General features: G+C 38.5%; 1 protein-coding gene across 5 annotated transcripts in view; it reads right to left on the bottom strand.

The window, feature by feature from the left end:
• MACROD2 (MACRO domain containing 2) overlaps positions 1–25,704 on the bottom strand; it is a 2,051,742-nt gene that overhangs the window by 246,794 nt on the left and 1,779,244 nt on the right. The gene's annotated exons all lie outside the window — the stretch shown is intronic.

Genomic DNA, 25,704 nt, shown 5'->3' with positions numbered 1-25,704 from the left:
AACTTTGTTAAATGGAGACTCTAATTTAAATGAACTGATTTGCAGAACAGAAACAGACTCACAGACTTTGAAAAACTTATGGTTACCAAAGGGGGCTGGGGGTGTGGGATGGAAGTGTCTTACAATTAGGTTATGATGATGGCTGAATAACTATAAAAGTAATAAAATTCATTGAATTATAAAAAAAATAAAAGGGCTCAAAGGTGAGCTCTCCAGTATTTCGAATGAAGTTCTGCTCCTCCAAAACCACCAGCTCAAGAAGCTTCAAACAGCATGTTTTAGCCAGCCTGCTGGTCACAGGGGTGAAGCCAGGAGATTATAGTCATCATTTAATATATTTTATGATTTTTACAGCCTGTGTGGTTGATGTTGTGTTTGTTTCATTCTGTTTTTGAAATCCATCTTCTCCAACATGATTCTACTTAGCTTGTCACTGGGGACTAATTAGACCATGAACTGGTCAGACAACACAGAAAATGCTGTTTTATTGACAAGTCGCTATGAAGGAGTTCTTGGGCTAGGGGAAGATGGGGATATTCTACAGTTAGGGGGTCACAATACCCTATGAGTACAGGATGGAAATAAGCTGAGGGTTAGGCAACAGCTTTGAGTAGCAATGGGCTAAGAGGAATGCTGTCTGAGGAAAGGAATATTCTTTGCTTTTAAGCATCTTTCCACTCAGACCTCATTTTCAACTCCAGGGTTGTTTTTTCTTTATTTTATGACCAAATGAATGCTAGAACCATCTCTGTCACTCATGTATTGCTTTGGGCACAAGGAAATATTTTTTACTGAATAATCCTTAAACATAATTCAAAAAGAATTGCCTTCAAATAACAGGCATGTGAAACATCACCTTCTTAACATGATGCTCATTTTTCTTTCTCTCTAAAAAAAAAATGGTGGTATTTATAAACAATTGAAAGCTCATAGCTCATGGGAATACTTCTGTACTTAAAGTAGGTCCTGAGACTAAAGCATATAATCCAGTCATTTGTCCTCATTTGTTCACTCAACATATATTTAAGTGCCTATTATGTATTGTTCGCCACTTTTCCAATGAAAGCAGAGTATGGCCAAACACAGGTACTATCGGGCCACTGATGCGCAAAAACTTAAAACATAATAAGGAAAACCAGGAAATCCATTTTAGACAGTCCTCTGCAATATGCTCAAAGTACTACTGGGTACAGTGCAGGATAGGAGGGTAGAAAAACCACTGTAAAAGCTTTTCAACTTTTTTGTGTGTGATTACAACCTCGTCTGAAAAACTGATCTTAATTCTGACATTTGTCTGTGGCTATAAATTAGAAAAAATCTATTTTTTCCCCCTTAAGAGTCAATGTCAGCATTTATTACCTTTTACTCTTACAGTGAAGTAGTATCAAGTTTGAGGGTTTTAATGGGAGAATATGGCTTCTGGCCCTTAAAAGATGTAAGCTTAAATTTGGTCACCTAAGTTTCTTCCATTTCAAAAAAGGTTGTAAACACTTATATCCAGAAAGAAACCAAGGCAATGAAAAATGCCTTCTCTTGCCCTGGCCTAAGTGTTGCCCATATTTATTCTGTGCTTTTCCAGATTTCCTCTGGTAATGCACAAAGGCTACCAGGTTGCTGTGCTAGCATGGCACTGATATGATTAGTGAAAAGAGGGTGCAAATGGACCACCAGGCTGAAATCCCTCTGAGAAGCCCCCAGAAGCCACATATCCCAGGCCCAGCAGCACCGTCAATCATTCAGGCAGATAAGCTTGCTCCACCCACACCACAGAGGGGCAACACTTCAGAGCCACACCATCCATTCTTTTCTTCAAAATCTAGTTAGTGTAACCTTGGCTGTCCAATTAGAATGGAAGGAAATCAGCACATCCACAAGTCTGTGGCTGAGAGTATATGACTCACTTTCCTGGATGATTGATTCCATCAGTTAATACTCTCCCAAATTTACCTCTCCCAAACCTCCCCTGCCTTCAACCCAACACCATTCCCACCATCAGAAGAGGGAAAAGCAGCAAATGATGGAGATGGATACTTATTCTTTTTTCAAAGGTATGTGCATCAACATAGCCTTTTTTTCCTCTTCTATTGCAGTTGATAATGCTACCAGGCAGACCGTTAGGACAACCTAATACCATTTCTTAAGGTGGGTTTGAAGAAAATTCTTGCAGTTTTGTTCTTATTTCCTATGAAAGCTAGGATTGTACAGAATATTTTGTTTCTTTATGAGGTGTCATATAAAAAGGTATCTGAGGTGTTTAATGATGTGCCTTTCTAAAGAATATCTTCAATATGATAATCTCCTTTAATATTTATTGAAAAGATCTAAAGCCTCTTTTTGGAAATAGAGCATAAATCATGAATATCCTTGAAAGATTATTCTAAGGCCAAGTGACATTCTCTGAAACACTGCCTTTGTTTTTTGTCTTATCTTTGAAGTTTTGTTATAGCAACAATGGCTGTAGCAACAAAGATTATATCCATCAGGAAGACGGTATTTTTTTTTTAAAATATTTTCTGAAGAAGAAAATGGCTTTCAAGAGACAACTATCCAAAGGAAAAGTTTTACTATTTTTAAGATATTTAGTTCATCACTGACCATAATTTGGAACTCCATATACTCATTAGTGATGATAAATGCAGTTTACTTCACTTTCCATTTCTTTAACCACTTCCCAGTACTGGAATATGTTAACACTGTGGAGCTGAAATTCATATGTCAGCCACATTTATTATTAAAAGTGCTGAGAATTTCAATTAGCCAGCCATTAAAAAGAATGAAATAATGCCATTTGCAGCAACATGGATAGACCTAGAGATGATCATACTAAGTGAAGTCAGTCAGAAAGAGAAGGACAGATACCATCTGATATCACTTAGACATGGAATCCAAAATATGACACAAACTAACATATCTATAAAACAAAAACAGATTCACAGATATAGAAAAGAGATTTATGCTTGCCAAGGGGGAGGATGTAGAGGGAAGGATTGGGAGTTTGGGATTGGCAGAGGCAAATTATTACATATATGATGGATAAACAACAATGTCCTACTATAGCACATGGAAATATAGTCAATATCCTGTGATAAACCATGTGAAAAATAATAGGAGATAGATATATATACACACACACGCACATATATATATACACACATATATAAATATACATGAGTCACTTGCTGTAGAGCAGAAATTAACACATTATAAATAAACTCTACTTCAATAAAATTTTTTAAAAATGCTGAGAATTTTAGAAGGAGCCTAACAAACACAGACAGTAGAAAAGCCGTGTCATTTCAAAGATAAACTTCACCCCACATTATTCTGTTACTTATATTCTTCCCAATGTCCATTACAGACTATTTTTCCTCGTTTTGCACAATATCCTATATATATATATATATATATATATATATATATATATATATATGGCATTATACTAAACATCACTTTGAAAAAAGTGGTTTAATAAACTGTGTTCAGCATGTCTTTGCTTATGCTTTTGGTAGAAAACAAATCCATTGACTTTGAAAGAAAATAATTTCACAGCAATAATGCTTCGAGGTAGGTGAAATTTCTTCCCTGTTTAGATGCATAAAAATGGTTTTGAATAAGATAATGTTTACTCATAAAATGTTTAATTTGTAAAGAGAATATGTATCTTTATAGAAATGTTTCCATTATAGAACCTCAAAAACTTCCAAGTTCTTGCGGGTATGGCATATATAGACAGAACTTAACACGCAGTAAGTTTTCAATAAATGCTTTGTTTTCACCTTTCTTTCCATTCTATTATGCTATTCATATCCCACAGCCCCCCCAATCTGAGCTTATTTTCTTGTAAGGAACAACAACATAGTGTGAAATAGTACACACTACTGAATATCCGAATAAATATTATCTGAAATGAATTATCTGAATAAAATGTCCAAGGACAAATTTTCCTGCAAATATACTGATGTGCATGATCAACAAATACCAGAGTATTTCTTTAGATTGAAAATTACCAAAATCTGTGCAAAAATTCCCATTAAGGTTTTAAATATAACTATATTTCTTTAAAAAAATTTTTTTCCTAGGGACGTGCCTGTGGCATATGGAAGTTTCCATGTTAGGGGTCAAATTGGAGCTGTAGCTGCCATACCTACACCACACAGGTGCAGCTGCACCTACACCACAGCATGGCAATGATGGATCTCAGCTTCATCTGTGACCTACACCACAGCTTGGGATAATACCAGATCCTTAACTCACTGGGCAGGGATTGAACCAGCATCCTCATGGATACTAGTGGGGTTCTTAACCAGCTGAGCCACAATGGGAACTCCAATATTATTGTATTTCTTAATAAGCATATATGTTTAGAGACAGACTGTGCTGCCTTATGATGAGTTAACTGTTTTTGCTGGAATTGTTTGAACAGAAGTTGGCTAACTATGGCTCTGGAAGAGAAGCGATTTCTGCAGAGGGTGTGAAGGTGAATTTGGGCAGAGGTTTCAGATTCCATAGGTAAATAAAATGCGTTACAACCACAGGGTGCTATATAGGTATCCCAGCTTTTTATTATCCTAATTAAAGACATACATGCATACACATCACTGCTATCTAAAAAGAAATGTCCATCAGTGGATCAGAACATCCTCTCATTTGTGACAACATGGATGGAACTTGAGGACATTATGCTAAATGAAATAAGTCAGACAGAGAGACAAATATGGTATGATCTCTTTATACGTGAGATTTAAAAACATAGGTTATATGTCCGTTATATCTCAATAAAGCTAGCAGGAAAAAGAAGGGATATTTTAACATCAACCAAGTAGGAAGTGCATAATCTTAAGAACAGGCAATCCTTCTCAGGATGCAAGAGCTGACAATCCTCCACAGGTGAATACATACCATCCATAGCTGAGAATGGACCAATCCCAAATTCAGTGCCTTAAAATGATAACCATTTTATTACCTCTCCAATTATGTGGGTTGATGAAGCTCACCTGGGGGCTTGGTATAAATCCACTGGCAGTTGGCTGGGGGCTCAGTGGAGGCTGTTGACAAGAGTGCATACATGTGGCCTTTGCATTCAGTTTGAGCTTTTCCTAACATGGTGAATGGGTCCTGGGAGGGTATGCCTTAAGAGCAAGCATCCATCCCAGGAGACAGAAGCATCCAGGATTCCTAAAGTCTAGGCTTACACAGGCACAGATGTCACAGTTTAAGAGAAAGGAAATCAGATGCCACCTTTCAGTAGGACATCATGAAAAGGGGTTTCCATGGACATCTTTCATCTCCTAAAACCATTATTTTTGTGTTGTTCTCATCTTGCTTTGGACTGGTGAGAATGTTATCTAACATTGGCACCTGTCCAGTGGACCACTGTTAGGAAAAGACAGGTGAACTAACTCAAAAGTAAAAACACAAATAGTTACCCACATTTTCATAACCATTTGGCATCAGAGAGAAATTCCTTTTGACACACTCCTTTCACTTACTCAACAAATATTTATTGAGTGTCTATTCTAGGGAGCAGAGTTGGGTGGTGGATATAGTGAATCAAGTCCACACAGCATCCCTAACAAGAGCTTAGGGGAATTTCCATGGGCAGTTCTCTTAATGGGTCAGAAAGAGCTCATTGGCTCCATTATTTTTCCAGAAAAGTTTTACAGCAATTAGTTACTTCTCATGGCATACCATATTGGCACCAAACTCATTTATTATATGCAACTAGTAAAACAGAAGGAGATCTGACATTACTACATCACGAAGAGGCTGCAGTAACCATGTAGTGGGCTTTTTTAGATTGAGCATAGAAGGGGGGGGATGCTTTTCTTCCCTCCCTTCTAAATATACAATTTCTTTTTCTTTTTTTTTTTTTTTTTGGATTTTGTCTTTTTCGGGACACACCTTTGGCATAAGGAGGTTCCCAGGCTAGGGGTCTAATCAGTGCTGTTGCTGCTGGCCTATGCCAGAGCCACAGCAACACCAGATCCTACCCACTTGCGTCTGTGACCCACACCACAGCTCTTGGCATATGGAGGTGCCCAGGCTAGGGGTCTAATCGGAGCTCTTGCTGCCGGCCTACACCAGAGCCACAGCAACACCAGATTCGAGCAGCATCTGCGACCTACAGCACAGGTCACGGCAACGCTGGATCCTTAACCCACTGAGCAAGGCCAGGGATCAAGCCCACAACCTCATAGTCGGATTCGTTTCCCCTGCGCCATGACGGGAACTCCTAAATATACAATTTTCATTCCATTCAAGCTTGCTCCCCTCCCTACAGATATCTGTAACAGTCTATAGGGTTTTCTAATGAAACTTACTTAGGCCTGGTCAAATAGCCACATTTTAAAAATAGCATTATATCACCAAATAATGTATCGCTATTGAGAAAATAACAAACACAGACACATGCATGCACACACACCCACACACCCAATATGTGGTATCTCTGTGGGTTCAATGAAATCACCAAATTAAATCAATTCCACCCCATCCCCAGCTTGAAAACTGCAAACTGTACAATTGATCAGGAAGCTGTTCCATCAATTCAAGTCCGTCACTGACAGCTGAGCTCATCTGTAAAACCACCAGCCAGCAATTAATTGGATCTCTCCAGTCGATCCAATTACACCATTAAGACATAACCAGACCAACCATTTTACAGTCTGGTTATTCCAGTTGTCTTAACGACTGAATTGGATTGGGCTGCCCGGTGACCCCGGTGATGGCTTCATGATTGACCTGCAATGATCAAGATGGCCAGTCATCCATAACCAGCATAATTTCACTAATAAAGGGGAACTGTCTCCTCATATGCTGCAGACACACTAACAGGATTGTTTTCACTTGAATTCATGGACCCATCCGATATGAAGACATTTTCTGACAATGACACAGCCATGAGTACATTTGATCAGCTGACCCTGGCTGGGAACAACTCCACCACCTCAGTATGAAGACCGCAATGTGAAGATGCAAATCTGATTAAGTAAATTGGAGTTAGAAACCAGGCATGTTGATAAATAGTTGGAAACTTTTATGAACATCGTGTTGACTGCTATTTAATGTAAATCTCTTTATTTGTCCTACTTTCAAAAGAAATAAATGACCATTTTCTTCCTTGGCTGACATATTTGATCAAAGACAAAAATAGAAACATTTGTGAAGTAGAGCTTTTAAAAGCAATCTAGTCATTCTCGGACTATAAAACCTAAATTACAAGCCCAGATCTTCCTGGCAGATGTGTCTGTTGAATGTAGCTCTTCTCCATTCAGCAGATATGGGCCTTAGTTGGCAAATATGATTTGCTTCACATAGACATCTACACAAACATGCACACACATACCATAAAGAGCTCACCTGCTGTTCTCTTACATTTTCCTCTTTTCAGTCAGCTCTATTTATGGAGTACAGATTTTAAAGCAGTCATTAGAGATATTTTATAGTTCACTTTTGTTTGTCATTAGCAATACTCTTTGAAATATTTATCCATGTTGTTTCTAAATAAAACACCCAAGCAAACATTTATGACTCACTTGTGAATATATTTAGAAGAAAAGCTATTGTCTCTGAGCCATAAACCATTCTCACTACAATAGATTTTTAACTCAGCAGTTTATTTGAAGGTGTGATAGTGGAAACTAACATGCTGGCTGGTTCATGACCCAAAGGAGCATCCATGGAGTCACGCTCACCAAGCATCACATAACACAGAGAAATTAGCATCATTCAGCACGTAAGTTGTCATGAGAGAGCAGATAGTCTTCTCTCTCCTTTATCTTTTGTATCTTTCTTATTTTATAGCTGTTTCCTGATCTCTAAAATCTCCTCTCCTCACTGAAAGCTCCACAAAATATTGATGGGTAATCGCAATTATACACACATATATATATGAATCAATTTAGCAATTCATACACATATGAATCAATTTAACATCGATCATGTTTTCAGTTCAATAATGTTAAGATTCTTATATGTACAAGCAAAAAGTCACATTTTCTACTTTTCAATCAGTTTCTCTGTTATTAGAAAAACTGAGTTCCCACTGTGGCACACCAAGTTAGGGACCTGGAGTAGGTCACAGCTGTGGTTTGGATTCCATCTCTGGATGGGGAACTTCCATAGGCTACGGGTAAGACAAAAAAAAAAAAAAAAAAAAGTACTAAAAGACAGCAGTGAATTGTACAGCAACTTTCAGTGTCATTCCTGTACTTTATGAATTCTTGTAATAAATGTACCTAAAGTTATGATTTCAAACATCATATATTTAATTGTAACTTTTCCATGAATTATCCATGAAAGAAAGAAAAACCCAATGGTTCAAACAGAAGTTTAGAATGCATCATACATCATTTGGCTTAGAGAACATTATTATAGTTTGCATTAATATGTTATTAGCAAGATATATTCATCGAACTTTAAATCTGTTGTCTGATGTGCATGGCCTAAAGATGCAGGGGCAGACACAAGGATTCAAGTTGGATTATCTTCCCTGTCTGGATCTTGAGTTAATTTGTATCATGATCTTGGCCAACTGACTGGACCTATCTATTCCCAATTTCCTGATTCTTGAAGTTCATTCTGATGTTTTAGATGATTAATAAGGCTACTCATTTTTTCAATGCTTAAGTAATAGCAACAAGGCAATCTTATAATAATGATCTGACAGAATTTCAATGTACTCCATGGGCTTTCTTCCTGTGTCTTAGATCAAGTGCTCTAAATATTGTACAATTCATGTTTGGACATCACACTGAAAGACACAGTGCCATAAAATAATGCAATTTTCACACTAAGTAGGGAAAACTCATTTCCATAAGAAAGCTACAAATTGGTATTTTCAAATGGCCAGTCTGGATTTCACTTAATGCACATGTGTCATTATTGGCACCCAATATTTTGTCTTATTTTCAAAACTAAATTTTAAAATATTAATAATTTGGAGCTCCTGCTGTGGCACAACAGGATCAGCAGAGTTTCTGGAGCACTGGGGCACCGATTCAATCCCTAGCCCAGCACAGGTGGTTAAGGATTTGGTGTTGCTGCAGCTGTAGCAGGTGCAGTGTAGGCTGCAACTACGGCTCAGATCTGATCCCTAGCCCAGGAACTCCATATGCCATGGGGCATCCAAAAAAGAAAAAAAAACTTTAATAATTCTATAATAAATGTTAAATATAGATCCTAATTACAACCAAAGAATTTTGCATGATGTCATGGGGGATGTGGTATTAATAAGATATAGGAGGAGAATTTCTGGATAGTTAAAAACTACTTTTTAAATAATAGAGTAAATGAAGACATATTTTAAAATAATCTATACAAATGATATATGTAAAACAATGATAGGAAGATCAGGAAATAATGCTTTAAGGGAATGAATATGCAAAGCAACTATAAAGGGGAAGAACTGGATTTCATTAAAATTAGAACTTGTGTTCATTAAAAGGTAGCATTAAGAGAATAAAAAGGCAAGCCACAGAGGAGAAGATATTTGCAATGTGGCAAAAGATTTGTGCCCAGGATGTATAAAGAACCCCCTCAAATTAATAAGAAAAAAATAGATAATCCATTTTTACAAAAGCAATCAAAAGTGGAAAGAGCATCTTCACCCAAGAAGATATTCAAATAGCCAATAAGCTTACAAAGAGATATTCAGTAAAATGCAAATTAAAACCAGAATGAGCTAGTCCTATCCCAAAATAATATTATCATCAATTGGGAAGAATGTGGAACAAATTCAACTTTCATACTCTGTGAAAGTTTAAATTGGTGCAGCTATTCTAGAAAAGGCTTTTAGGCGACCTACACTAAAGCTAAAAATACATATTCCCTAGGACCCAAAATTTCTGCTCCTGATACATATCCAGTAGAATTGATGAATACTTAATGTACACCAAAAGACATGTATACTGATATTCTGAGAAGAGTTATTTTATTTTTTTATTTTTTTTTTTTTAAGGGCTGCAACTGTGGCATATAAAAGTTCCCAGGCTAGCGATCAAATCAGAGCTGTGGCTGCAGGCCTATCCCACAGCAACACCAGATCCTTTACACACTGAGTGAGGTCAGGGATTGAACCCACATCCTTATGGATACTAACTGGGTTCTTAACCTGCTGAGCCACAACAGGAACTCTGAGAGGTATTATTTTAAATAGATTAACTGGAGACAACTCAAATATACATCACAATGGAAAAAAAAAACAACTCATAACTACACAACGGAATATTCTTCAATAATGAAAGAAAAGCAACTACTGATGCATGCAACAACATAGAAAAATCTGGAGAAAAAATAAAGCAAAAAACAAAATTAAAGATCATTTTCAGCAGAAAGTCAGACCCAAAAGTACAAATACTACATGATTCCGTTTATATGAACAGGCAAAACACATCTACAGGATAGAAGTTGAAGAGTGGGATAGAGGAGCATGATACGGAAGGGAATGTGACAGATAATTCTAAAGAATTGGTAACATTTATCTGAGTGATGGGCATAGGGTATTTGTGCACTTAAGATGCATGCAGTTTATAGGATACATGTTATATAATTCATTTGTAAAAATGACTGGGAGTTCCCATTATGGGGCAGTGGAAATGAATCCTAGTATTCATGTGGATGTGGGTTCCATCCCTGGCCTCTTTCAGTGGGTCAGGGATCTGGCTTTGCTGTAGGCCGCAGATGCGGCTCAGATCCTGTGTTGCTGTGGCTATAGCATAGGCTGGCAGCTGTAGCTCCGATTTGACCCTGAGCCTGGGAACTTCCACACGCTGTGGGTGCAGCCTTAAAAAGAAAAAAAGAAAAAAGAAAAAAAAAGAGCACACGCGCACACACACACACACACACACACACACACACACACACACACACACACATACACACAGATAGAAAGACATAATGTAATATAAAAGTTCTGTTTGAGAAGGTAGGAGGTTTCGTATAAAACTCCTGTTCCACAGCAATCACAGTTGTATCTCTAATTCCCCATCCAGCAAGTGCATAGGTTAAATTAGGTTATTTTCCAAGGACACTTCTCATGCTAAGTATCAGTGATTATATAAATGAACCAACTTAGTACTTCGGCTTTTGAGTGGGCAAAACTCCATCGCAAATCCATTCTCTTTCATAATATGCATCATGTTGTCTAAAACTGTAGTCTTTATGAGGGAAGATACTTGTTCGCGTAGTCGTCTCATCATATCAACATTCAGTTTAAAGAGCAAACTGCCAAACCTACTGAGCGATGGCTTCTCATTTGGAAAATAAGAGATCGTGAGGCCTGCATTACCCACCTCGCTCAGGTAAAGCAAAGTAAAAGCCAACACTCTACTGTTTTAATGTTATATTTTGCTCATTAAAAATTAACAGAAAAATGTGCTTTCTATAAATACCACAACTTTCCTATGAAAAATTTTCACCATTCTTACTGAATTTCTAATGTGCCTATAATAAATACATCTAAATAATGTATATATGCATTGATGTACAATTTACAGTACATATTAATATAGATGTTAATACATAGTTACAGAAATCTAGCAGCATTAATTTTTCATTGTTGGATACTTTTAAGCTGAATTATTGACAGCAAGTTAGCAATTGCAAGGATATATGATTTCTTTGCCCAAGATGCATGACAGTTGATCTATTTGTCTATTTGTCTATTGTCTATTTGCGGGATCCTCAGAAAGGTGCTCCACTGTGTAACACAAGCAGTTACAGCCCAGTCCCAGTGCTGAGCACAAGGCGTTCAGGCAGTTTGGGCTCTGAGGTCTAAACTGAGGGATTTTATTTTATTTTTTTTCATGTTGGGATAACATGAATATGAACTACCAGATCTACATTTGAAAAGCTCAGATGACTTTGTAGGAGAGAGAGAGATAATGCAAAGAAAGGAAGCATGATTTTAAAAATGTTTAAAAAGCAATCCTTCCTGGGATGCCTGTTAGAAGCAAAATTTGGTGGGGGGGGGGAAAGAACAGTGAATGCATTTAAGAAAAAAACATGTTAAAGCTGATTTTTAAAACTTTTATTTATTTTTAAAATTCAATTTAATTTATTTTATGGCATATGGATATTCTCCAGCTAGAGATCAAATTGGAGCTGCAGCGTCCAGCCATGCCAGATCCTTAACCCACTGAGCAAGGCCGGGGATTGAGCCTGCATCTTCACAGAGACAATGTCAGTTCCTTAACCTGCTGAGCCACAGCAGGAACTCTGAAAGCTGATTCTTTAAGGGCTTATCTCCTGTTCTAACAGGCCATTTAAAGATGAAGTATAAAACATTCCATTGCATTTTAGTTGGAGTCACACCCCTCCCTCGTAAAACATTCAAAGGAATATATTGAAAACGGGAAGTGAGGTGGAGGGCTGGTTGGTGGAGGTGTTTTAGTCTTAGCCATGAAGCACAAGATCTGCCTTAGACATTGCAGCATGGTATGGATGTCACAGTACTTGATATGCTTGAAGCCCAAAGAATTGGTGTTTGGATCCCTGCTCCTCCAATTACTGGTTGTATGACTTTTGACTTCATTTCCCCAGCAAATGTTTGTGAACAGACGCACAGTGCCAGCTGCTGGGAATATATAACTATGAAAAAGCCACAGTTCCTGCACTCCCTATGGGAGAAACAGACTTCATAAGAGAGTGGTAAGTGCCAGGCCAGGGTTGATTAGCACAGAACACTCGCTCCAGAACTGTATCAGTGGGATATGGAAGCCAGTCTTGAGGGGAAGGGACAGAAAGAGCGACTAGAGGATGGGACAAAACATGCAATTTGAGTCCTAAAGAATGATCAGGGCTTTACCCAGGAAAGAAGAGAGAGAGGGGAGGAGACTCATAGGTAAAAATCCCCATGGGAAAAAGCAGCACACCTCTTAGGGGAAGATCCCATATTTAGGAGTTAATTAACATGGGAGGCATAAAAAATGATAAGAAGCATATCAGGAGAAGAGGGCAGGGCCAGGCCAAGTCATACTAAGGCTCCTTGGAAGCTTTATTCTGATACCAATGGGGAACACTAGGAAGAAGACCCCCTGGTCAGAATTGCAATTCTGAGAAATACATTGGGGCATGATGGGATAGGATGGAAGGAACCATGGTGGCAAGAACATAGGCAGAGAGATTAATCAGGGGTGTGTGGTAAGGATCCAAGAAAGATAAGCTGGTAACCTAACCTAAGACAGTAGCAGTGCAGATGGAGGGGAGGATAGAGCTTTGAGAGAATCTAGGGAGGAGAAATTAACAGGACTTGATGAGATACAGGCCATGGGGAAGAACAGGGGTTCTTAAAGACAGTTAGGTTTTTATTTGGGGTGAACTCATTGGACACTATCTGAATCTGAATATGAGTTCCAGGAAAATGTAGCACTTTACACAAGCTGTCAGAAATGACTCTTTGGTGGGTATGTTCAGGAAGACTGATCATTTGTGAGCAAGATTCAAATATTTTTTTCAACAAATCCAACAAAAAGGTTTTATCAGAGGGAGAAGAGAGTATGACATTTCAAATTAACACAGCTAACTTCTTTCATTTTTCCTCCTGAGCAGTGAGTTGTATAAATTGGTTTGGCCAAAATTTTTCTTTACAAGTCCGTCACTGTTTTGATTAAAAGAGCATTGACTGCTTCGAGTACATCCTCTCCATCTGACTTTCTGGCCCTAGAGTGTATCAAACACCAACCAATAAAAGTTCTTTAATAAGAAGCGTGAGTGGAACCTGCAACGTGCAAGAAGGAGCTTGGAAATTTACAAAGGCTTGGCTTCCGGTCTCCGGGAGTGCCCTGAGATAAGGTAATGAGCATCGTTTTCCTGTGAGTGGATGAGCACATATTGAACAGCCACTGGCAGGAAACATGGCACCTCATTTAAGTCATTAGACAAAGTTCCCAACATCAGAGTTTATCAATTTACTCCTAGCAGAGTTTTAAATGTTTCTATTTTCACGAAATCCTCTCCGTCTTCTATTCTCTGTCTCCAGCAAGACCCTAAGTACAGCATAGACAGGAAAACGGCCATATCTTTGCTTTTGGTCCCATTATCCTAATACTTAGCACAAATTAGAGCTAAAGGAAGTTCCACTGTCCAGGATTAAACTGATCAGAGGGCAGATTGTGCCCTGAGTGTCAGGCATAAACTTTCCTGTTAAGTATCAGAGGAACAGAAGGAAGAAAGTATTGGGATTTTCAAGATCTTCTTTTTTATTTAATGTTTTATTTTTCATTTTTAAAGTTTTATTGTAGTTGATGTACAATGGTGGAATAATTTCTGCTGTACAACAAAGCGATTCAGTTATACATATACACACATCCATTCTCTATCAGATTTGTTTCCCACATATATGCTCACAGAACACTGGGCAGAGTTCTCTGTGCTATGCAGCAGGTCCCTGTTGGCCAATCATTCTATATACCTCAGTGTGCATACATCAATCCCACACCCCCAATCCATCCCTCCCTTGACCCCCACCTGTCTCCTTTGGTAACAAGTTTGTTTTCAAAGTCTATTTCTGTTCTGCAAATAAATTAATCTGTATTCTTTTTTTTTTTTTAGATAGGATTTAAGGTCTATGATTATCTAAGTCTATCTGTATCTTACAACTTTAGCTTAGTGGCTGCAATTTGCATATTTCTATGGTTTATAGATAATGAAAACCCCAAATTTCCTGTAAGTTGGAAAAAGATTAGAGTTGGAAGCCTATGTCATTTGTGGAGAGGTAGAAGTTTCACATTCTCCAGAGGAACTCACTTGCAATAGCCTGGTTCACATAAATGAGTGGGAAAGTCTGGTTCTAGTACGATCTTGAGGTTCAATGGATCTGATCTACCATATAAGAGCCATTGCAGACCACCTCTGGAGCACAGAACTCTTGCAAGAGACAATATCTGCTACATGGGACAAGATGCTGAATTATCTACCAGATAATTTGCATCAATTCATTGATCAGCCTATCATGCACACTCCCCATATCGCTTCAGTTAGGTCTATGAGAAAAGTATTATAGGACAAGTAGGGTCTTTTTTGTTCTTCTAATGTTTGTGTGTGTGTTTGTGTGTGTGTGTGTGTGTGTGGTAAAGAAGAATTGCTTTTCCATGAATAATGATTAAATAATGTTTCCGTGGCAGACCAATAACCCCTCAGGTATTCAGGTTCCAATTAACCAATTATTGACAGAGTCTTTGGATTTAAAACTTTGCAATCTAATAATCAACATGGTGATAAAAACAAACCTTGTCAATTTCTAGCTCATGTGTAACAACAGGTTGACTGAGGGAAGAAATGAAAGTGGGACATTTTGACTAAAAGTCTGAAAGTCAGACCCATGTAGATACAACATGACATGACACAGGTCACTGAGGCAGTTTTTTTTTGTTTTGTTTTGTTTTTTTTTCTTCAGGAAGTCCCTGCCTCAATTATCTAGGTACCTTGGGTAATAAAATTTCAAAGCTTTGAATTATTCAGGCAGTTTTCAAATATTTCACTTTAAAATGAAAAGGAAGACATAAATCAAGTAGAAGCATTTCCTATTTTTTTTTAAACTATCCTCTCTCATTTCACTTCTACCCAGAGGCAGCTGAGATTGAGGTAAAAGAAGGCATCTTACAATAAATATGAACACCAGCTGTTGCATATAGGCCTGGAACTCCATTTCCTTTTAGACTATATTAAAAAAAATATATTGTTTTATCATTAAGAAAACTATGTTGAAATATGCCACAAGTTTTAGCCTTGGGGCAAATAAGCAAGTGAAAACCCATTGAGTTCTTCATCCTCTAAGCTTTAAGATGCTTTGGAGAGGTGTTCATAAAATAAATTATGTGCATTTTACCCAACTTAGGCAGATTCTCACTTGGCTCTACTCTGAGTGATAAAATCTTAGCTCTCTCAGGTTCACATTTCTCAAGAAATGAGTCAGTGCATACTTAGTGTCCATGCCCAACATCTGAAACCAAATTCTTCTCATTTGAAGGGGAGTAGTTGTCCAGAGTGACTGGTTTTAGGAATTGCACCTCTGTGATAAATTAGACTCATATGATGAGATGTATAAAATGTGTGTTTCTTCTGAATACCTGTGTCAGCAGGTAGATTTCAAGCAAAGCACTTCAAGTACCACAAATTCTGCCATTGTTCTGGATGCAGTGAAAAGTTGGATCGAGACCTCTCTACTGCCAAGGGCCGAAGCATCACACTTCATCTGCTAAAACAGTTTCTCCACAGGGACTGTATGTAACAACTATGCTAGGGCACAAGCTTTTCATTCACGGAGTTGGTCTACATTCAGAAAATATGTATGTAACACTTACTTGTGATGGTAATTAAGCAAATCAGGGAAAATTCATGGCCCAAGTAAATGCAACTTCATCAACAATAGGTTAATAGTTCTTAAATATAGAAGCTGCTACAATTCTGATGATTGGAGTCCAAAGGCAAACTGCTATGAATGGAAATAGCAGTTGTCTTAGTTCGGGTTCTAAAAGAGCAGAGCCTAAAACTAGAATAGGTGTTCAAATGGATTATTTGCGAGGTGATCCCAGAAAGCATGGAGAGTTGAGAAGTGATACAGGTGAGGGGAAGCAGTCAATAAAGGATGAGTTACCAAGCCAGTTGCCACATGGACCACTGGAGCTTAATGATGCAAGGAGATTCTGAGAAGTGGTATATAATAGGTGCTTTCAAAATGCGACACCAAAGAACAGAGAAGCTAGGATATTTATACACTGGAGAATCATTGACTGAAAGTTTCCAATGGGATCTTCAACTGGTGGAGAAGACTTTTACAGTTATGGGAAAAAAAAAATCCCTCAGGCACAGAATTGCAGGAATTGCTTTATCAGATAAAGGGCAATGCTTATGCTCTTGTTAATGGCAGACTTTTATCTAACTTTTAACTATGTTTGGAACAATGGCAGAATATGTGATGCTTGAACCTATCTGCTTGAAATCTACCTGCTTACACAGGTAGTCAGAGGAAACAAGCATACTGGAAGCTGGAAACTGATTGGAGCACAATGAAATGCTAAGGTCCAAGGAATGTGAACAGGAAATGGGCAACATTTCCTGCAGTGGCAAGATTTTATCCTTTTGGTTCCTCCCTTTTTCTGTCCCTCCTCTCTTTTCTTTCCATTGCTGTCCTCATCGCACTTGATTAGGGGCACCAGGGCAGAGAGAATAACCTGCCTCGTAATTGTTATTTTCCCTGTGAGATAATTCTTTCACATCTACTTGGCAATTTCACTTTAAAATACATTTCTACAAAAACTCTGAATACAGAAAGGCAAAAATGTGTAAGAAAAGTGAAACTCTGTAAACTAAGTTATTTCATATGATTGTGAAATATATGGGCTAATTAATTTCTTCCTTATAGGTACACATATCACACTGGCATTTCTAAAACATATCTGAAGCTCAGAATGTTTTCATATTCACGGTTGGATAATACATTCAATTCCACTCATTTGGCACCTCGCAAAGAACAAACTTTCTTCAGTTTATGCCTCCTTAGGTAAAGGGTTTCTTGTTAGAAATCAACTGACTTGCAGAACTAATATGACTCTACTAGGTTGCCTTGTTTTGCCTTTTATACGAGCATTCATCATTTAAGACCAGTGAGATTAAGACCACCAAATCATATAAGCAAGAGACAAGGTAGTGGTTACACCATAGTTTTAGAAATGTCTGATGGCTTTGAGTTTTTATGGTTTAAGCTGGGTTCCTACAAATCTACTTTAGTTTATGCTAATCATTAAGGGAATATGTTTCACCTGGTAGTAGAGACATAGAGGGTGTGGTGAAATGAGAACCTCCTACACTGTTGGTGGGGGAGTAAGTTGGTACAACCACTATGGAAAGCAGTAGGTTCCTCACAAGGCTAAATATAGGACTACCATATGATCCAGAAATCTCACTCCCGGATATATCTGGACAAAACTATAATTCAAAAAAGATACATGCACCCCTATGTTCACTGCAGCACTATTCACAACAGCCAAGGCATGGAAACAATCTAAATGTCCACCGATGGGAACAGGTTAAGAAGAAAAGGTATAGAAGTTCCCATCATGGCTCATCAGGTTAAGAACCTGACTAGTATCCATGAGGTTATGGGTTCAATCCCTGACCTCCCTCAGTGGGTTGAGGATCCAGTGTTGCCAGACAAGGCTAGGATTCTGCATTGCTGGGGCTGTGGTGTAGGCACATATATACAATGGAATATTACTCAGCCATAAAAAGTATGAAATAATGCCACTTGAAGCTACATGGATGCAACTAGAGATTATACTAAGTGAAATAAGTCAGAAAGAGAAAAACAAATACCGTACGGTATTAGTTATATTTGGAATCTAAAATATGGCACAAATAAACCTATCTATGAAACAGAAACAGAGAAACAGATTCACAGACATAGAGGACAAGTTTGTGATTGCCACTGGGGAGGGAAGGATTGGGAGTTTGGGATTAGCAGATGAAAACAATTATATATAAAATGGATAGGTAGGAGAGTAGGATATATAGGAGATTATACACACACACACACATATATATATAGATATAGATATAGATATAGATATAGATATACACATATAGTCCTGTTATAGAGTATAGGGAACTATATCCAATCTCCTGGGATAGACCATGATGGAAAAGAATATAAAAAAGAATATATAGGAGTTCCAGTTGTGGCACAGTGGAAGCAACCTGACTAGTATCCATGAGGATGCAGGATCGATCCCTGGCCTCATTCAGTGGATTAAGGATCTGGCATTGCCATGAGCTGTGGTGTAGGTAGCAGATGCATCTTAGAACCCATGTTGCTGTGGCTGTGATGCAGGCTGGCAGCTGCAGCTCTGATTCAACCCCTAGTCTGGGAACTTCCATACGCTGTGGGTGTGGCACTAAAAAATAAAAATAAAAAGAGTATATATAGGAATACATATATTTTGTATTTTTTGTCATACAGCAGAATTGGCACAATACTAAATCAACTATATTTTTTAAGAAATTATAACTATAGAAAAAGAAAATTAGTAAAATATACAGAAAAATTACAGCCTTCTGCAATAAGTGAAATAGAAACCCAATGTATGAAATCTAAGGAGATACTTTTGGATAATCTGAACTTGTTAGCTCACATTTCAAGCTTCATTATTATTAACATATTATTAACATATCGTTTCATTTTATTCACAATTCTGTGTCATAATAATCAAAATCAAATCCCAAGGCCCTTTGCTTCAGCCCACAGTAAACAATGCAACTTCAGGAGATAATTTATGAAATAGTGAATGAACAAGGCACCATTTGCCCTTCCAACACTAGAGAGAAGGAAGCAAAGCAAACAGCTTTCCTTAGATCGATCTTAGAATTCTGATCACTGAGACTTGGTTTCTACTTAGAGTCATTCGAACAGATGTCTTTGGAGTATCTTGCCGAAATCCTAAGGAAGACTAATCTCTGGAAAATGGGAAGCTATTTCAGAATTGATGATTCTCACAAGAATTCAGACTTTTCAGTTGACTCCTTGATGTAAAAAAAAAAAAAAAAAAAAAAAAAAAAAAAAATCCAGTATGCTCGGAATTTGTTTGGTTTCTCTTTTCTTTTCCAACTCAGGAAACTATATAAACGTAAAGGCACTATCCACATCTCGAAAAGGACTTTCCTGGGCCTTCTTTATTAGCAAGGTGGTATTTTTCCACATTGAAAGGCTTTGAGGCATGCCAATTTATCATGCATGCCCATCCTCCATATTAATTCAAAGTAACTATTATGGGGGATCAATGGAGCATGAGCTATCCTTGCACTTGGCGTGATGTCTCAAATAATCTAGACAGCCTCAAATATCAGTTCAGATAATGGCCTGTAGAATAATATGAGGGAAAAAAAAAAAAACTCAATTCACCAGGGATTTGCTGGGAGCCCACCTTGCACAAGGCACTGAGTTCTATATGAAGAAGAATTCAAGATGTGGGAGACAGCCCCTGACTTTGTTCAAGGTATGACCTCATGAGGAACTTAGACACTGAGATGGAGTGAGGAGATGACACTCAAAGCAGACCTCACTTTGCAGAACCCTCAGATGTTTGGTTTTATAATTCAGTCCAAATCAGGCTTCTCATTCAACCACTTCTTATGAACTGATGGGCTCCTGCATGTCCAGGCTCTGCCTGTCCTTAGCATTTTGCCACTTTTTTCTGCAAACTTGACTAAACTTGTAACTCTCTGAGCATGGTGGCCTCCTTCTGGCCACCAAGATCTTGTTCATCTGCCCAGAAAATAAAGCCCATTGCTGATTGCCTGGCCAACTTCTACTGACCATATCCTGTGCCAGCAGAGGTACTATAAACTTTAGAAATTGTTTTCAGCTCATAATCTGGGTTAGGTACCACCTCTATTCCATCCCATGGCACCCTGAATTCCCTTTGCTTTGATGCCATTCAACCCTATCATATTCTATCCACCCCTCTAGCCAGTTATCCAGTCAACCATCATTTAATCGTTGAGGGTCTTTTATGTGCCTAGGAAAAGATAATCAAAGAAAAGCAAGCAAGCTTGGGTTCTCAATTTTAGTAAGAAATTAGTATTACTTACTTTGGTGGTAAATCCTCTGTTTCTCAATATGCATCATTTAAATGAGACATTTGGAGAGACATTTGGACATTTAAATGAGACAGATAAAAGACAATGAAATATGCTTAAAATAAAAGATAATTTTAGTTGCTAGCACTATATAGAAAATTAAATAGGAAAATTAAGACCCAAGGCTGCTGCCAGGAGTGCAAGAGACATAAGCCCAGGATAGCCAGGGGAGGCAACTCAGAGGTATCCACAGAGCTGATCCTCCATCTATTTTCCATTATTCTTATGGCTTAAGAAAGAGTTCCAGGCAGACTGATGACAAAAGAGATTCTGAGGCAGTAGTTGGAGAGTTAAGCGGGACAGAGGTGGGTAGTGGAGTCAAACTGGAGATGAGGTCACATGGGGTCTTGTGGGCTTTGGTAAGATTTTCATTTCCAAGTGCACTAGAAATTCACTCTGGAATCCTGGGTGATGTTAATGGGAGGGGATGAAAAAGATTTGTTTTTTTAAAAATATCACTGTGGCTGCAATAGTGAAAATGGCTGCTATATAGAAAAAGGGTGATTCAGATAAGAATAAGGCACACATCAGCTTAATGATCCATATCCCTCCACTATATTTTCTTAAAGTAGAGGAGGTATGCTTCATATGTCTTTATATCTCCATCATTTAGGATAATAGCTTATATATTATAAGAACACCAAACACATGGGAGATGGCTAGTTCCAGGTGGATATGGCAAAATTTCATCTCAATGTCTTATACCTTCCTGTCCTCTCTCTCGGGTGCCAAGTCACTGGGTATTCAATGAATCAGTTTCTCACCAACTAATTCTTCCACCCAAGCCATGCTTTAGCATAAGGAAATTGGAATATGGGCCTCCTAATTGATAAAAAACACATTTCTATTTTACAGCATTGAAACATTACAAAGATGCTCTTAGAAATTAGTATTACTTACTTTGGTGGTAAATCCTCTGTTTCTCAATATGCATCATTTAAATGAGACATTTGGAAAACTAGTTAATGATAACTGTGCCATTTAAAAACAGTTTTATTAATGAAACAAAATTTAATGGAAAAGACTGAAACAAATAGTAATAAAACATTGCTATAAATAAAATCCTAACTAGGTTGAGGTATGCAAAATTTTCATAGTTTACAGGAAAATATCTTACTAATAGCTTGTGTATGTTGTAGAGTTTTAAAATATCTGTAAAATTAATTTATGAAATAACATTTCTAAGTAGTTGACCTCATTAATTAGATGGGTTTATGGGTAATATTTTGCATCAGATAGGTAGGTATAATGCGGCTGGGTGAATTAAAGAGTAAGTTAGAAGCTCATTTTCTTCTCTGAAGTAGGGAAGGAGAGAAAAATCCCTCCATGTACTTATGTTCCTTATTTCCAGAGGCAGTCCAATAGAAATACTATGTTAGCAACATATGTACTTTAAATTTTCTCATAACAACATTTAAAGAGTAAAAATAAATGTGAGATTGATTTTATATTCCACTTAATTGGATATATCCAAATAGTATCATTTGAACCTAGAATTAATATAAAAATTACCAAAGAGCTAATTTACATTCTTTCCTTGGTAATAAATCTTTGAAATCAGCTGCATATTTTATAACACATCTCACTTTGGACTCACCACCTTTACAGGGCCCCAGAGACACATGTAACTAGGGACTATTGTATGAGACAGCATAACCCCATATCTTCAGTCTACACATTCTACATTGGAGGCACATGTGGTGTCTGTGTGTGTGTGCGCATGTATGTGAAAGTAGGAAGCAGATTCATTCAGACAATGGATCTTCCTTTTACCTTCACAGACTGGTTCATATGTTGATTCATAGCTTTACTCCTTTTTCAACCAACAATGGCCTAATAAAGGCTCTGCTTTGGGTATTAAGATTCTGAAGCTAACTGCATCTAGCTTTCCCCGCCACTCTAATAACTCAAATGGAGTCTTACTGGGACAGTGTAATAATACTTTGACTGAATTAAACCAATAAAGTCAATTTGTAGATGCTATCTGATAGGATACAGTATTTTATCTCAGCTGATTTCTCTGATTCTTGGGACCCTGGTTTTGTCTGGAGGGTGACTTTTGGTGGAAGTTTGTGTAACCACTCTACTTCCAATTGGAAGAGATAATGCGAACAAATTCCATCAAGGTGAACATGATTTTTCCTTTTCATCACAAATGTTCTGGAAATATATGCATAGGTCTGTGTGTTCAGAATACTAGCATATTCTTAAGAAAAGGCCAAACGTGGAGTTCCCACAGTGGCTCAGTGGTTAATGAACCTGACTAGTACCCATGAGGATATGGGTTCGATCCCTGGCCTCCCTCAGTGGGTTAAGGATCTGGCATTGCCCTGAGCTGTGATATAGTTCACAGACTCAGCTTGGATCCCACGGTGTTGTGGCTGCAGCATAGGAACCTGCATATTCCGTGGGTACAGCCCTAAAAAGAAAAGAAAAAAAAAAAAGCCAAACAAATATTGTCTCCTTTGGCTGGAGATTGGTCATTAATAGGGGTCAAGGGGTGAATATATCTTGGGCTCATTTGTAGAGTGGAGAGGAACAGCTCAAACCTGTCACCCTAGCTTCAATTCCATTCTTTTCCTTATGTTCAGTGGAAGGGTTAAGCTCATGGAGATTTCTTGTCACCTGGCTTATTCAAATAACAAGACATTGGCCTAGTGGTTTTAAAATGGCACAAAATTACATGTTGTTAGGATTGTATGCCTTTTCCTCTACACTAGATATTTTATCAATAAGCTGCAAAGTAAAATTAAAATACTAAAAGGCACAGATCACTGTCCAGTGATGTTTCATTTAGAACTCAGGGAGCTGAGTCTTTGCAAAAGAATATACAGTCCATCTGTGAAATGCTTACTCAGTTGTCAACACTTAAGACCACGAGGTTTTCTTCGTAGCCGTAAATAAATCTAAAAAAATCACACAGCCATATAATAAACAAACAAACATTCTAGGAAGCTGTGCCAGTCAGGAGAGCTGTGTATAAAGAGCATTCTGTTAGCTTTCAGACACTTGAAGGGTGCTAAGTGGCTGGAAAAGCTGTGCAAAGTGAGAAGGGGTGAAAGTGGGGTTGCTTCTGCCATCAGGCAGGGAATATTTTAGTACCTCCTCCTCGGAGCAAGTGTGAACGAGGCTGCCACTGGCTGTGCTGTGAGAGAAGGCTACTGATAATTCAACAGGTGCTGGCTTTGACATATTAAAAATGTAGCTCTGATCGCTCATTAAAAGGTCTATTGTTAAGAAAAGCCCCTCTTCATACAGAGAAAGGTTCAAGGATTTTGGTGCAGGGCAAAGAGAGCAGAAACTGAATGCGTATTGGGGAGAAAAATCCATAAAATCATACGTAACACTGACTCCATCTCCAAAGGTTTCACAAGGTCTATTCTTTGGGAGAAACGAATCCCATTCTGATGAACCACATAAGGTTGCTTTAGGATGGTCTCTAGACCAATAAATATCACTCTGTAAGCAGAGGCTACCAGTTAGGCATAGATCAAAACTGCCAAGACTTTGCCATTCTCCCTCTTCTGCAAGTGTGTTATTTTTTCTTCCTCCATCTTTTCCACTCCTCCTCATCTACCAACTCAGCCTCATCAATCCCTACCGATTCTCCTTCATGTGTTGGATACGTTCCTTATTTTCTTTCCCTTTTAATGGTTAAATAAGTCTTTGTTTTTCCCTTTTTAAATTATAGTTGACCTTTTTATCATTCAAGAAACTTTTACCTTTTTTCCCTTTTTTTAAAAAAACTAAGTATAATTGGTGTTCCCTGCTTTCATTTTAACTTTTTTCCCAGCTAACCCAAACTCTCTGTCTGCTCCCCTAGATAACAACTCATACTGGCAAAACTCAATTCCCTAAGCTCCAGGCTCTCCTCCCAGCCACCCTTTCCCCTCCATACAAAACTATACAATAACAGTTACAATCATTTTCTACAAACAACACAACCATTCCTGTTTGGGAGTCTGTGGCAATTCTGTATCATTGCTTATTTTAAATAACCATTGGGTTTTTCAGATCCCCATGGCTGTGGCTAACCCATACTGTACCTTTTTGGGGTCAGTCTTAATTGATCTTAAGTGGGGTTCCCCCAGAAACAGACCTCCAGAGACACACGTTGAAATTTAAGCAGTGTATTTGGGAAGTGATCTTTGGAGGCACCAGTAGGGAAGCTGGAAAGTGAGGCAGGGAATGGAATGCACAAGGATGCACTGGAGGGTGGGTAACCATTGTGGCCACGAGGGCTAGCCTCACTGGGAGCTCTAGGAGACCGTGTGGAAGATGCCTCAACGTTTTCCTGCAAATTGTGGAGGAACCTGGGGTACGTACAAATCCACATCCTTGATGCCCCTGATCCTGGCTGAGAACCACTCAGAGGGTGTTGGACTTTGTTAAATGAACATTTGTTAAGCAGAGCCCTGGGGTGGTAGATGGTAGCAGTTCAAGAGAAGAGCACAAGGGGATTGGAATGGAGAAGTTGATAACTCACGGGTCCTGAAGCAAGTACATGGCAACCTCAAGGGGCTCCATGGGGAAATCCAGGTAGGCTGTAGGCTGAGAGACAGTCCTGCAAGACCCAGGGTGTCTCTCTTAGTGGGGTCCATCCATGAAACACCTAGAGGTTTGCAGGCTAGGGCTGGGTTGGTCCATTCAAAATAAAGAGAGTGGGGGTTTTGGTAAGCTTTGCAGGTGTCTTATTTAAGGGGTGCACGAGGGGAGACAGATGAGAGTGTTGCTTATAGGGCTGCTGGGGCCAGTCACCTCAGGAGTTTACGTCAGCCTGCGACTCTGGGAGCTGTCATCCAGGGCTTGTACTCATAGGGAGGACTCATGGCCACACACAATGGATAGCAGGGAATAGTGTGGCTACTGGACACAGGGAGCATTAAATCCCAGCTCTTTATGCCCCACTGCTGGGCTGAATGGGTTACGTAGTGAGAGGAGGCCATGGGGTAAAGAGTCACATGTATTTGCACCTTGAAGTTTCTAGATGGGTCTTCATGGGACTTATGAGCACCAAGGACATACAGTTAAATGCTGACATATTTCTCCGGGAACACAAAGCCTCAGACCCAG

This window comes from Sus scrofa, chromosome 17 (genome assembly GCF_000003025.6).
Source record: "Sus scrofa isolate TJ Tabasco breed Duroc chromosome 17, Sscrofa11.1, whole genome shotgun sequence".
Taxonomy (NCBI): Eukaryota; Metazoa; Chordata; class Mammalia; order Artiodactyla; family Suidae; genus Sus; species Sus scrofa.
This window is presented reverse-complemented; position numbering and strand designations above follow the sequence as displayed.